The 15,762-nt window shown below is 42.9% G+C and overlaps 1 protein-coding gene across 9 annotated transcripts in view; it reads right to left on the reverse strand.

Annotated features, from left to right (window-relative positions):
• MYO6 (myosin VI) overlaps positions 1–14,419 on the reverse strand; it is a 173,821-nt gene extending 159,402 nt beyond the window's left edge. For 7 of the 9 annotated variants that reach the window (XR_007923236.3, XM_008263127.5, XM_002714538.6 and 4 more), the window contains exon 1: positions 14,172–14,419. The gene's annotated coding sequence lies outside the window, so the exon portion shown is untranslated. The remainder of the gene's footprint in view (positions 1–14,171) is intronic. The other 2 variants (XR_016233926.1, XM_089332997.1) reach the window with 1 other exon arrangement.
• Between the last annotated feature and the right edge of the window lie 1,343 nt (positions 14,420–15,762).

The following is a 15,762-nucleotide window of genomic DNA, read 5'->3' on the forward strand; positions in this document are numbered from 1 at the left end:
AGTCTCAGTGGTGCTACAAGCAAAGCAAAATAAGATGCGAGTTTCTGAAAGGGGATGGATGTTGCTTATGGAGCATCGGTTTTGAAATGTTTGTCAAGATGATGTAGAAAAAAGCTTGGAAAACTGTACATAAAGTTGAGTTGGAACCATGAGGCTGATATAATTACCAAAAAATACACTTGATCTTAGCCAAAAGGCCGAGAAGCGATTATAATTACCAAAAAATAAGAACACAATGAGTAGGGTTGTTGAGGCATAGCAGGTAAAGCTACCACCTGTGACACCAGCATCCCATATGAACACCATGAGTCCCAGCTATTTCACTTCCAATCCAGCTCCCTGCTAATGGCCTGGCAAAAGCAGCAGAAGATGGCCTATGTGCTTGGGCCCCTGGACCCACATGGGAGACCTGGAAGAAGCTCTTAGCTCCTGGCTTTCACCTGGCCCAGCCCTGGCCATTGCAGCCACATGGGGATCAGCGGATGGAAGATATCTCTCTATAACTCTTACTTTCAAATAAATAAATAAATCTTACAAAAAAAAAAAGAGTGTGTACAGCAAACTGCCAAGTATAGAATCTTTTTTTTTTAAGATTATATTTATTTATTTGAGAGTGGGGCTAGAGAAAGAGAGACACACACAGAGAAAGGTCCTCCATCCAGTGGTTCACTCTCCTAGATGGTGGCAATGGCCAGAGCTGAGTCAATCTGAAGCCAGGAGCCAGGAGCCTCCTCCAGGTCTCTCACGTGGGTGCAGGGGCCCAAGCACCTGGGCCATTCTCCACCGCTTTCCCAGGCCACAGCAGAGAGCTGGATCAGAAGGGAAGCAGCTGGCCCAAACTGGCACTTAAATGGGATTCTGACACTGCAGGCGGAGGCCCAGCTCATTTGGCCACAGTGCCGGCGCAGGATTTTTTTTTTAAAGATGTTATTTATTTATTTGAGAGGTAGAGTTACAGAGAGAGGGAGGGACAGAAGGGTCTTCCATCCACTGGTTCACTCCCCAAATGGCTGCAACGGCTGGAGCTTGGCCAATCTGAAGCCAGGAGCTTCCGCTGGGACTCCCACACAGGTGTGGGGCCCAAGCAGTTGAGCCAACCTCCGCTGCTTTCCCAGGCCATTAGCAGAGAGCTGGATCAGAAGAGAAGCAGCCAGGACACAAATCAGCACCACAGGTGGAGGCTTGGCCCACTACTCCACAGCGCCGGCCCCAAGTAAGGATTTTTGTTTTGTTTTGTTTTGTTTTTTTTGTTGTTGTTGTTTTTTTTTTTTTTTTTTTTTTTTTTTTTTTTTTTTTTTTTGACAGTGAGAGAGAGACAGAGAGAAAGGTCTTCCTTTTGCCGGTGGTTCACTTTCCAATGGCCGCCGCGGCCTGCGCGCTGCGGCCTGCGCACCGCTCTGATCCGATGGCAGGAGCCAGGAGCCAGGTGCTTCTCCTGGGCTCCCATGGGGTGCAGGGCCCAAGGACTCGGGCCATCCTCCACTGCACTCCCTGGCCACAGCAGAGAGCTGGCCTGGAAGAGGGGCAACCGGGACAGAATCCGGCACCCCGACCGGGACTAGAACCCGGTGTGCTGGCGTCGCAAGGCGGAGGATTAGCCTAGTGAGCCACTGCGCCGGCTCCAAATAAGGATTTTATGACCCCACAAACAATAAAGGCATGAGCACAGGAAAACAAACAGCTAGAACAGAATAGGAAAAATAAAAGACCTGATAAAGTACATGGCCACACAAGCAGGGAGGAAAGATCCGGGAAGGATTACTTAGTTGATCAACAGCTGAAGAGCTCTGAAAGGAACAATGACCTAAATGAGATCACTGGATCTATTAACTAGGGTACTCCTTGTTGAGCATTTTGGGACAGAACATATTACAATGAATTTAGGATCAAGGCCTCATTTAGCATGCTATTAGGAACAGGAAATAAATATTTTACCCAGGACTGTGTGAAATATGTTTTCCAAACAAGTTTGTGTGCTTCTCAACTATAAACAATTTCGAAATAAATTATCAGCAGGTTAAGCCACCACCAGCAATGCCAACAGCCCATATGGGAGGCAGGTTGTGTCCTGTCTGCTCCACTTCCAATCCAGCTCCCTGTTAATGGCCTGGAAAAAAGCAGTGGAAGGTGGCCCAAGTGTTTGGGCCCCTGCACCCGTGTAGGAGACCTGGATGAAGCTCCTGGCTCCTGGCTTTGGCCTGGCCTAGTAGTGGTCGTTGTGGACACCTGGGGAGTAAACCAGCAGGTGTAAGATCTCTGCTGTCTCCCTCAACCTCTCTCTCTCTAACTCTGACTTTCAAATAAATAAATAAATCTTTGAATAAATTATCACTCTAAAACTTATGATTTTCAGATAATTTATCTGAGTCACATAAAACATGGATTTTAGCAAAATCAGAGGAACATCAGCATTCAACTCCTGAATTTTACAACACAAACACAATTTACTATTGTGCTATCCATTTAAACTAAACCTACCTACAGCTTAAAAGAATATTTTCAGTGTAGCTAAACCCATTAAAAATACATCTTAGGACTAATAGAATGGCATTTATTTAAGGGAAAAGAAAGTATTAACCAATCCTTTTTCATTAGTTACATGAAGCACAATATGAGATCAAATTTCATTTTAGCATATATCTATCAACTGTGTATTTAAATGAACCTACATTAATACAAAAGTAGTAGGTAAAAAAAAATCCGTATTTTATTAGCACAATTTATAAAACAGGGGCTGGCATTGTGGCATATCCGGTGAAGTCACCATCTGTGACTCCAGCATCCCACTTGGGTACTGGTTTGAATCCCAGCTGCTCCATTTCTGATCCAGCTCTCAGCTAACAGGCTGAGAAAAGCAGCAAAGGATAGCTGAAGTGCTAGGGCCCCTGTAGCCTTGTGGGAGACATGGATGAAACTCCTGGCGCCTGGTTTTGGTCTGGCCCAGCCTCAGCCATTGCGGCCATCTGTGAAGTGAACCAGCAAGGGAAAAATCTCCCTCTCTCTCTGTAACTCTTTCAAATAGAAAAATAAATCCTTTTTAAAAATCACTAAACAACTAGTATATAAATTCCTAATTTATGTTGCCTTTCCTTCCAAAAAAAAAAAAAAAAAACATCAGTAGAATACATCTCTAGGAAATAGAAAATTCTGACTGAGATAAATATTTTTTGTTGATTTCTGAAACCTCTCTAGCGACATACGGTCATATGGTTAAACTCACTAAAATTTTCATCCTCTCTGCCCTCCCCTGGCACTGGACAGAAGATCTTTCTTAAATTAACATAAACCTCAGTTAGCCATTTGCATACCTGACGACCACTATGACACTCTTCGCTCATCTATTTTCTCCATCATCCCACTGGCCCACACAAGCCATGGTTTTGTTGAAATCTCAAGCACAAGCACAATAGCTACATAAATCATCTTCCTCTCCTAATCTTCAAGATCAACAATGACCAACAGGAAAGGCAGAGAAATTAATACATTCCTCTTCAAAATACACACATGCCCTTTGTTCTTTCCCCAACTACTAAGACCAAAAGGATAACAGAAAGCAAATTATGCCCAAAAACCAAAACACAGCTGGTTCATCTAATTTTAGAAACAAAATAACAAGGAAGAGGAGAAAAGTTCTCTGGAATAAGGCAATCCTCAAATCAGGGGAATTCAAAGAACATAATATGAAAAAACCAACAGCCTCAATTCTCTCCTGCGGGATACAAATTCCACCAGTGTCAAATCAAAATAAACAGTATGTTTTTAGAAGTCCCACAAAAGTTTGAAATGTCCCCTTTAAAAAAAAGTGGGGGAAGAGGGAAGTAGGCATTTGGCAGTGCAGTTAAGGTTAAGACATCACTTGGGATGCTCACAACCCCATTCAGAATGCATGAGTTCCAGCTCCATCCCAACTCCAACTTCCTGCTAAAGCAACCCTGAGGGTCAGTGGTGATGGCTCAGGTACTTAGGTCCCTGCCACCCATGTGGGAGACCAAGAAGGTGTTCCTGGCTCCTGGCTTTGGTCTGGCCCAGCCCCAGCTGTTGCAGCCATTTGAGGAATGGACCAGCTGAAGGACATGTATGCACACACTATCTCTTCTCTCTCTGCCTTTATATATATTAAGTTTGAAAGGGCGATGAAGGGATAGGCATGTGGTGTCACACTGAAGACTCCACTCGGGAGATGCACAATCTAATATCTGAGGATATGGGCTCAAGACCCAACTCGGCCCCAGATCCCCGCTTCCTGCATGTTCTGGTAGAGAGCAGCAACTGTTCAAGCGGTTGAGTCCCTGTCATTAATGTGCTAAACCTGGATTGATATGCAAGCTCTAAACTTCAACCTGACTCAGTCATGGCCACTGCAGGCCATGTGGGAAGCAAACCAACAGATAGAAGCTCTGCCTACTTCTCTGTTTCCCTGTGCCTCAAATAAATGAACAACAACAACAAATTTTTAAGGGCCCATTTACAGAGAAAATGTCTAAATGTACTATTTCCAAGTACAAGTGCTATTCAGTTGATCAAATCTATTTCTCATTTTCGTCACACTCTTTAAAAGACCAGCTGAGAAACATATTTATTCTTAAAAAAAAAAAAAAAAAAACTTCCATTATAACATTTGCATCCAGATGTATTCTAAGTAAGCTAAATTCTCAATCAGGTGTTTCTCTGGCTAATTTGCTCAACCCTCTTTTGGAAACTGTGTACAAGATCTTGTACTTGTTTTTCCCCGAAACCCTCAAGAAAAGAAAGAAAATATAAACCATAATCTAGTTAATTGGGGGACAGTAGTGTTTTTTTTTGTTTTGTTTTGTTTGTTTGTTTTTTGACAGGCAGAGTGGACAGTGAGAGAGAGAGACAGAGAGAAAGGTCTTCCTTTTGCCATTGGTTCACCCTCCAATGGCCGCCGCGGGCGGCACGCTGCGGCCGGCGCATCGTGCTGATCCGATGGCAGGAGCCAGGTGCTTCTCCTGGTCTCCCATGGGGTGCAGGGCCCAAGGACTTGAGCCATCCTCCACTGCACTCCCTGGCCACAGCAGAGAGCTGGCCTGGAAGAGGGGCAACCGGGAAAGAATCCGGCGCCCCGACCGGGACTAGAACCCGGTGTGTCGGCGCCGCAAGGTGGAGCATTAGCCTAGTAAGCCGCGGCGCCGGCCGGACAGTACTGTTTATGTATAAGGATCTCTCTGGTCATCTCTTTAAGTAGAAAAATCTCATTTTTAGTAAACCTCAGGAATCTATCCCAAATAAGCAGCATCACCTTCTCATAAGAACTAGAATCAATGAGGCAAAATTGGTACCAACAGAGAAGACAGCTGAGGAACAGCACTGCAACAGAGTTGGTCTTCAGTATATAAAGTTAATTAAAAATGAATCTTAGCGGCTGGCGTTGTTGCGCAAAGGGTTAAAGCCCTGGCCTGAAGCTCCAGCAACCCATAAGGGCACCAGTTCTAATCCCGGCTGCTCCTCTTCCGATCCAGCTCTCTGCTATGGCCTGGGATAGCAGAAGATGGCCCAAGTCCTTGGACCCCTGCGCCCACGTGGGAGACCCAGAAGAAGCTCCTGTCTCCTGGCTTTGGATCGGCACAGCTCCAGCCGATGCGGCCACTAGGGAGTGAACTAGCGGATGGAAGACCTCTCTCTCTGTCTCTACCTCCCTCTGTAACTCTTTCAAATAAATAAAATAATTTTTTAACCAAAAAAAAAAATGAATCTTAATGAAGAATGGGATGGGAGAGGGAGTAGGAGGTGGGACGGGAGTAGGGATGGAAGGGCAGGTATGGGGGGAAAAAACACAATATTCCTAAAACTGTACCTATAAAATTTGTATTCATTAAGTAAAAGGCCGGCGCCATGGCTCACTAGGCTAATACTCTGCCTGCGGCCCCGGGGTTCTAGACCCGGTTGGGGTGCCGGATTCTGTCCCAGTTGCTCCTCTTCCAGTCCAGCTCTCTACTGTGGCCAGGGAGTGCAGTAGAGGATGGCCCAGGTCCTTGGGCCCTGCACCCGCATGGGAGACCAGGAGAAGCACCTGGCTCCTGGCTTCGGATCATTGCAGCGTGCCTGTGGAAGCGGCCATTTGGGGGGTGAACCAATGGAAGGAAGACCTTTCTCTCTGTCTTTCTCTCTCACTAACTCTGCCTATCAAAAAAAAAAAAAAGATTTATACAGAAATTTAACATGTCTTCAAAAGGACTTGGTGAGAAAGAACAATTATACAATAATACCCTTACTTCTATTTACTGTTACTATATCAACACTGTTGTTTTTGCTTTCAAAAAGGCCAGATTAATAGGAAGTATAAATGCCAGAAGGCAAAGGCTTTTCTCGCCAAAACATTTTTAATTTAGTCACTGAAGACTTTCTTAATGAAAAACATTCTTTAAACCAAAATTACATAAGAAATTTTCAGAAAAATCTTACTTTGATTTAACACTACAGGAATAAAAGTATTCTACATTAACAGACCTAAATTATGTTTTTCATTGGGTTATATGGATCATCAAAAGTTCCTGAAATAGGGGTAGGTACTTGGCCTAGAAATGAAGACACCAACATCACACAACTGGCTGCTCCTCTTCTGATCCAGCTCCCTGCTATGGCCTGGGATAGCATTAGAAGATGGCCCAAGTCCTTGGGCCCCTGCACCCACGTGGGAGACCTGGAAGAAACTCCTGGCTCCTGGCTTTGTATCAGCACAGCTCTGGCCAAGCTTCAGTTCCTAATTACAGATTCCTGCTAATGCAGACCCTGGGAGGTAGATTGGTGGCTGCCACCCACATGGAAGATCAATTGAGTTCCTGGCTCCCCACTTTACACCCGATCCCTCCCTATCCAGAGCATCAGGGGACTGAAATAGCAGATGGGGGCTCTCAAAAAAATAATAAAGAAAAAAGTCCTAGATTTTTTCAGTTAAATGAGAAAGTAAGTGGATAACCTGTTTTCTAAAATCATACATACGAGAGGCAGTCCCAAGTATTTTGCAGATGTATCATAATGCTAGAAGTTATTTAAAATACGAGGAAATGCTACCAATTCCCAAAGGCTCTAATTAACATCCTAGAGTATTCTCCATTTGTCCCATCACATCCTCAGTCCCTTCTGTCTCTGCTCTTGTCCTTGGAGAATGAGCCTGCAAAAAAACATTATCTGGGCTCCCAGCTGGGTTCTAGCAATGGAAGTCTGGCAAGGACCTGAAGACACAGGTAGAAGAGGTCAGGGAAATTCTTCTCCCCACCCCCACCCCCACCCCCCACTGGCTCTCCTCCATAACACCAGCTCTCTGCTCTGGTAATCTCTGGAGAATTAAGTGTTCTTGCTGTAGCTAGTCTCTGGTGCTTTGCCACACTTGTTTGTTCCCTAATCTCTGCAAACAGTCTCTTCCATTTGAACCAGCAAGTGTGCAATCTCTTTCCTGAGGGGACTTTGCCTGACAAAAAGAACATCAAGTCTGCTTATTCAACAATACACTATGTAAAGAAATCCAACTAAAAATTTTCTAAAAGTTAAGATCTACAGAAGCATGTAATTATATATTGTTACTAGTTATCTATTGTTAAAATATTAAATATAAAAAAAATTAGGGCTGGCACTGCAGCATAATGGGTAAAGCTGCCTCCTGCAGTGCCAGAATCCCATATGGGTGCCAGTTCAAGTCCTGGCTATTCCACTTCTGATCCAGCTCTCTTCTATGGCCTGGGAAAGCAGTGGAAGATGGCCCAAGCTCCTGGGCCCTTGCACCAATGTGGGAGATCCAAAGGAAGCTGCTGGCTCCTGGCTTCAGATCACCCCAGCTTCGGCCGTTGTGACCATTTGGGGAGTGAACCATCGGATGGAAGAGCTCTCTCTCTCTCTGCCTCTCCTCTGTTTAACTCTGACTTTCAAATAAATAAATAAATAAATCTTAAAAAAATACTTCATTGTCTTCCCAATATAAATGCCATAAGACCCAAATAAGCTTAAGAAAAAGTCAATGAAGAGATTCTGATAACTGATACTTTCATTTCCTTCACCATACACTGGATAATCCAAGCGATTTTGTTATTGTTGAAGCCCTCTCTAAGAATACAACATAAAAACTGTTTAATGTAGGGTTCTCAAATCTTCAGGTGCACATAAATCAACAAGAAGTGTGTTAAATACTAATGCCCAGGCCACCCACCCACCTTTCTGATGTGCGTTTTTACTAATTCCACAGGTAATTCTGAAACCCACCTGTTTCAGAACTACTTTTAAAGGGCTCAACTTCAAGATTCCTCTCAGATTTCTAACATGTTGCTTTTTTTTCCTTTCATATGAAACTCCACATTAAACATGACAAGAAATAATTAAGACAGTAACAAGTACACTATGTGCCAGGCAGTGTGATACAGGCCCTAAGCTTACCAATATCTAATTTAATCCTCTAAAGAGCCACACGGAACAGGTAACATTGTTGCCTTCATTTTGTGGATGAGAAAAGTGAGGCCCCAAGAAAATCATTAATTTGACCAAGTTAAAGAGTAGCAAAGACAAGATCTCAAATCTGTCTAGCCTCTTCAACTGGGAGCAGACAGGTAAGCAATGCTGAAATGCACCTCTGGAGCCACAAGACTGTCCCAGGAAGGATTAGGCCTGAGGGTCAGGTGGTTATAGGAGCAATCCCCTCCCCCAGCAAGCTCCCTGGACTCTCCCCACTATCACTCCCTAATTCCATCACCAATGCCTTCCACCTACATGATCTGCCACACACACCAGAAACATTGGAAGTCTGTGTATATACATGAGCATTGTTTTTTAAGAGATTTATTTACTTTATTTGAAAGTCAGAGTTATAGAGAAAGAAAAGGAGAGGCAGAGAGAGAGGTCTTCTATCCGCTAGTTCACTCCCCAGTTGGCTGCAACAGCTGGAACTGTGCCAATCCAAAGCCAGGAGCCAGGAGCTTCCTACGGGTATCCCATGTGGGTGTAGGAGCCCAAGACTTGGGCCGTCTTCTACTGCTTTCCCAGGCTGTAGCAGAGAGCTGGATCAGAAGTGGAGCAGCAGGGAGTTGAACCAGCGCCCATATGGGATGCCGGCACTGCGGGTGGCTGCTTTACCCACTATGCCACAGCGCCAGCCCCAGCACTGTTTCCACATGATACCCACCACACTACAGTGTTGCTTGTAGAAGCAAATATAACATCATTGTGTCTCAATTTCCTACTCTTTAAAATAAGGGTTATAATACCAACCCTGCTGAAGTGACATAGTGATTGTACATAAAGTGCTTGTTTGGCGTAGTCTCTGACACATAGCAAAAGCTCAATAAACAATAGCTGCTATTAAAATTACACTTTGCCAATCCTGCTCTTACAACACCCACATATCATCCTAGGTCCCATTTATTTTAAGCTTTGTTTCCTGAGACTGAGATAAACGATGGAACGCACTCACATTTATCAAAGGCAGGCTGGTAACAGTGCTGTAACCCAATGCACTGGGAGTTTCCAGTAGATAGAAAGCCAGGAGAATATTTTAGAGCAAATAAGCCTTTTAGTAGTGCTCAAACTGCACCATTTCGACAAGTGTCTATTTCCCAACCCTAGAGTCAGCCCTGTTGATTATACACTAGTATGAAGAGTCTATAATTAACTTAATTCAAAACAACAGTGTCACTCAGTATAGGGCCTTGGTCTTAATTGGAGCACTGTTTCCTCAGCCCTTGTACAGTACCTAGTCCATGGTAAACATTCCAATATTTTTTAAAGAAATGAAGGCATAGGGGAAACCTGGATTGAGTCCCAGGCTCCTGGCTTTGGCTTGGCCCAGTCTTCACTGTGGCGAGAATTTGGGGAGTGAACTAAGGGATGGGAGATACCGCTCTCTCCCTTGCTTCAAATAATAACTTTTTAAGAAACAGGAATGAAGGTATAAATGAATCAACAGAGACAGCTTAGCTCTCGAGTAAGTCTTCACAAAAACAAGCATAATCATCACATTAATACTGATTAAAAGTTATTTTCAAAATAACTTTTCTTCTAGCTGTTGATTTTAACAATTCTCCAAGTTAAAAAAAAAAAAGCTAATTATCAACCTCAGTTCATTAATCTATTAAAGAATTTAAAGTAGTCCCATAATGATATATCTTCCATCTTTATCCCCTACCTTCTACCTAAAAAAAAAAAAAAAAAAAACAAACAAACAAAAAAAAAACACTAAATCTGTAACAACAGTTATCTAAACCATCTGAGTTTAAGCCATAAAATTAACTAAGTCACTGGCTAAGATACTAACCCTAACTAACCCCTAGCAGGTAGAGAAGTATGGGGATTCAAAGCCTTAGTTCCACTCTCAATGAAGCTTCTAAGCACTTACACAGCCATGTACAAGCTAGTTAATTTGAAATAATTCCTAGTTTTTGGAGTTTCCATTTTCTCATTAGCAGAATAGGAATAGAAATACATTTATTACTTCTAACTTCCTTAAGTTGTTTTAAGGACCAAACACAAGTAAAATGACTTCCCAAATAATAAAATGGCATACAATTGTAAGGTTATTAACTTTGGACACAGACATCTCCACATTTCAGGTGGGTGGATTCCATTTCTCTTTTTACCACTCCCCCTATTTCCTAGACCCAAAGATCTTCCAGGATCTGGAGAGAAACCAGTTCACATCTATGGGTATAGCTCAAACACAGTGGGCCCTCCACATACATTAGAAATCAACAAATTCTGATACACGAAATATCTTTCTTTGTAAAGGTTGGTCAGCAGGTTACTTTCAAGTAAAACAAGTGATGTAACACACACAAAGACTGACTGTTTTCTGTTGGGAGCTTCCTCAGCGCACATTACTCACCACGCAAGTTAATATTCATCCCATGTGAACACACACCAAAGGAATGGGTGTCAGTGTTTTGGTTTCACTTGAGACATGATTTCTGCATAAAAAACTATTTTCTCCCTCTTAAATACTAAGATTTCTAAAGATGCCAGATTCCTTCTTTGGCTTCGGTACACATAGGGAAAACTTTTGAAAACATACAATCATTTCTCAAATCATTATGACAATCTTATACTCATCAATAAGGAAGATAGCTCTTTTTGAAAACCACTAAGATATTCTAATATCTACATTTTAAGATTACTTCCAGTCCACTATAATTTTTCAAAACAAAGCACAACTTTTAAATGCAAAAGATTGTGGTTCCTCTGAACATTATAAAACACCTCAAAAGTAGATCTTAGGATAATTTTACTTAGTTCCTGAGAGAACAACAACAACAGAAAAGGTGATGTGGGTGTCACAGATCATCCATTAATAATTTATATTATACCCCCGGAAGGTGGTTTTGTTTTACAGTTGAATATAGTACCATTGAGATGTAAAATCCTTAACAGTTAAATCCAAATAATTAAACCACCTACAAAAGCAGTCACCACCCAATGCAGTCTTTTTTTGCTCATTTACCCAACTACATTCTACTGCTGAAATGTATGACTTCTAATTTGTTACAAAAGAACTTTATGTGCTCATTTTTGTCCTTTGTGTCTATTAAGGTTCAAGGGATATTCATGAAATAATATAACACTGTAGATGACACTGTAATATATATTCATGAAATAATATAATGCTGTAGATGGACTTGTAATATATATATTACATGAAATAATATAACACTGTAGATGACAATTTCAACATACTCTCCAAACAAGTTCTTTTCCCTTAAGATTACAGTAGTTAATTATCTAATATTTAAAACATGGCCAGTGTTATAGTCTAACTCTTGTTCCTCTAAACCCATCAAAATAAGAGGTACACAAATTTGTTTAAGACTCTGGAACTACACCAGAAATGATAAAGCAGCATCATTCAAGACTGTCCACTTGAGAATGCAGACAGACACAGAATTCTCAGTTGGTTCCAGAACTACATTCTCGGTATAGAGCATCTACGGCATCTATTTCAGGATCCGGTCTTCTACATCTTGAACACAGCAGCAGTTCTGTAGAGTTAGATGAAAAGCCCATATGAAATGGAAGCAAGGCAACCTATTCAGGCAGGAAGGATAGGGACTTCAAAGTTAGCAGACTCAAGGTGTGAGCCCAGACTTTGCCCCTCTGGAGCTACATACCTTTGAGTAAGTATTTAATTCTCTGAGCCTCAATGCACTTCTCCTTAAAAAGACCAGACCACCACCCTCTGAAATCTATTTTGTAGATCAAGCCCCTCAGTCTGGGTTCTAATTACTGCAGATCCCTACTACATGGGTGATGCTCTTATACACTAAAAGGCCAATTCACAAATGGTTATAAAGTATCTCATTATGGGGACCATAATTAAAGTGTATGAGATTACTTAAAGCTGTAATACTTTTACAAATCTCTTTTCTAATTATTTTAACATATATAAGTTAACATTTCAGAAAGGGTAAAAAAATTTTCAAATTGACCTACATGATCAAAGGTGGAGCTTCAATTATCAACAGAAAGTCAAATAAGTCCTTATTTTTAAAACATATTTGGTGCTTATATGAATTCAAATCTCACAGTCAAAATCTTTAAAACTTTCTGAAGAAAGCTGCATTTTCAGACCCAGATAAAGCCCAGTTGTCTAAACAATGGGCTACATGATACACCACAGACTCCAGGCAAAGTCACAACAGGATGAGAAAAGAGCCTTCAGCCTCTCTCAGATTTCCTGGCCACTGTTATTTTAAAACTTGATTACGTAAATATAAACAGGGAAAAAGTACATTTCACATCAGCCCATGGGCTATGATTTAAGATCTTTGTTTTTACTACCTCATATTATTTACATTAAATATTATAATTGCTCATTACAAAAATGTTTAAGCATGATCATCTTTTCTTTCTGTTACTACCTTTTACCATTAGTTTTTGAAAACAAAAATGTAACTTAAAGAGCTGTGAGAGCAGTATCATGTCACATAGAAAATACAATGCAATGGGCAAATCTGCATAAGACTAAAATGACCCCTGTTTACCACTGTGGATGCAATTCCTGCTTAACTGAAAATACTCAAATGAGCTGAATTATTTAAAAGTCAATGAGCTATTTTGAACGACTGCATTGTTTGAAGCTCTGGCTAAAGCCCACTTTGTAACATTTGTAGCAGTTTCTAAAATTAATGATAAAAGGCATGGAGGTAATTTTTTTCACTGAATATTTCCCAATTGGAAATACACAACCCAAGAGATCTATGAAGTGCAGTTAATTTGTACAGAAATGCTGCTTTGCCGTCAACCTTTGTACCATGACCACTACCAGTCCAAGATTCACATTTTATGGTGTGAAGATAGTTTCAAGTAAGCTTTAAAGCATATTAATTTTTCAAACTCTCAAAGTCTGACTATACTTAGATATAATAAATCCATACCAGCAGAGCATAACAGCAAATCACTTTTATTTAGCACGTACAACAGTCTATTAAATTGGAGAAGTGTTCCTACTTCTTCACTAATATCTGTAGATTAGGTTTTAAGCATCCTTCCACCACATACTTTACGCCAAATAAAACGAACCAAGCTTTCTGAAAACTATGGCAATATTTCAGACAAGGATGTTCTAGCAATAACCCTATCAAACGGCTTCCTAACTAAAATTGAGATCCTGGAGTCTTAACTTTTTCACCTCATTAAGTTTTTGCAAACAGAAAAAAGTGATCTTTCCGGTAACATATCTGTAAATTAACATACTCAAGGTACTGGACCTCCCAGACAGCAAAAATACTAAGTCCCAACTTGGTCTTCAACATGATTAAACTATTAATGGTATCATTTCACATCTCAGAACGAACTGTACTCTTCCTGCCCTGAATCTTAAGCGAGTTTACAAAAGAGAAAAAAAAAAAAAAAACTATCGCGCAGTGTGCAAGGCAGAGTTGGACACCTGAGTGCTATGCTTCTACCTTGGAGCCAGGGAAGAAACACAAAGGTACCTTGGTGATGACAAGCCCATGAAAGGAGACTCTCATTGTCTGTCTGGAAATGAGAACCACCCTGGCAGGACGGTGAGCCGCCACCGCCCCGGCCCACCCATCACCTGTTGGTCCCAACCGCGTTCCTCAGAGGTGAGCCGAGTCTTCAGCCCCAGGGCGGTCAGAGAAGGCCTCGAAGCAAGGCCGAGCCAGGAAAAAAGCGTCCTGGCGCGGCCGCCCCACAGTGTCCCGGGCGCGGACACTCACCGGTGCTGCAGCGAAGGCAGGTGCGCGGCGGCGGGGCTACCTGTCGCCGGTGAAGCCGGAGGGCGGGGTTAGGGGTGCCGAGGGGATCGGGAAGAACGACGACGCGGACTGCACCAGGACGGGGCTGCGGCGGCGGCGGCGGCCAGGCTACTGCTTGCTTCCTGCTCGGACAGATCCCGGGTCGGTCTCCGCCCGCCGGCCGGCGCCCCACAGAGTCCCCGGCCCCGCCGCGCACACGTCACGGCTACGGAGCGCCCGAGGGGGCGGGGGCGCCAAGGGCCGGGGCGGGCCGACGGGGTGCGCGGGCGCGGGGCGCGCTCCCGAGCGGAGTGGGGCTGTCCTGCCAGCCGGCGTGGAGGCCGCGGCGTGGGTGGGTGCTGCTCGGCGTGGGAGGGGTGCAGCTGGCCAAGCTGGGCGCCTTCGCTCCTCTCCAAGCGAAACGGCGCCTACGCAGCGGATATTGTTTCCAGTCGCTGCCGACTGGATCGCGGGAATGTGCAGCGTGCAAACCGCAGTGAGCTCCAGGAGAGAGAAAGTGCGTCCGAGACAGGGCGAGGACCCCCGAGACACCAGGGGGTCGCGAGGAGAGACCCTGGCGATCTCGGCCATAGTCCGGGTGGGCTGCCCTGCGTGGGTATCAGCCTTCCTGCGCAAATAGTTCGCCATTCCTGCCTTAGCAGGAGGGGGCTGAGATGGAAATCTCTGAGTGTCCATCCCGGGTGTTTTATTTTGAAGAGCCCCTGTCTTCCCGGTCACTTAGATTTTACTGTTCTTATAAATATGAAGCACCTATGCAAATTTGTTTTATACGAGGAAACTACGCAGTCTGCTACTACGTTGCTTTTAGGACGAAAAGAAGTTCCAGTTAAGAAAATGAAATAAATGTAATGCTAGATATTTCTGCTGAAACTAAAATACTTAACACGTAAGCACTACACTGTTTTCCGCAACATGTAAAAGTAGCAACGGGGAAACTTCCGGAAATTTACAGGAGAAACACGTAGCATCAGATGTCAAAGGTTCCCCCAGATCTCTGGGTGGAAAGGCTAAGTTCTGATGAGATATTGTAGCATACAACCAAAATAATAAAACATTGAGAAAAAGATGGAGAAGTAAGAAAGAGGAAGCGAAACCAAGCAAGGAAATAATTCATAGCAATCTCGGAAGTTTATTTCCAGATTGCCACAAGATAAGTCTTCAGTCGATTCAAAAGGAAAGAAGAAAAAAAAATGAAGACTTAGTTTACCGCTTTGAATTAATTTTGGATTTAATATTAAAAGCCTTCGGGAAGTTAATAGAAGCCAATTTATTTTGACTAGTTTCTGTGGCTTATCACTTACATCTCTTCCTCCCCACCCCCCACAGATTGGATAATCTGTAACTGAGTCCCTCTGCTTCTAGCTCTGTAATTCTTTAATGTATCCAATTCCTCTTCATAACCACTACAAGTATCGTGTTCCCGGCCGCCATCATTTCAAGACTTGCACACTGCCCTTGGCACATAAGCAGTTTCCCAGACTGCAAACTCGTCCCCTTTAAATTCAGTCTCCACTAGTTCATCATTGATAAAACTCTTCGTATCTACTCCTCT

This window comes from Oryctolagus cuniculus, chromosome 5 (assembly GCF_051225735.1).
Source record: "Oryctolagus cuniculus isolate XC-2025 breed Fujian yellow rabbit chromosome 5, ASM5122573v1, whole genome shotgun sequence".
Lineage (NCBI taxonomy): Eukaryota > Metazoa > Chordata > Mammalia > Lagomorpha > Leporidae > Oryctolagus > Oryctolagus cuniculus.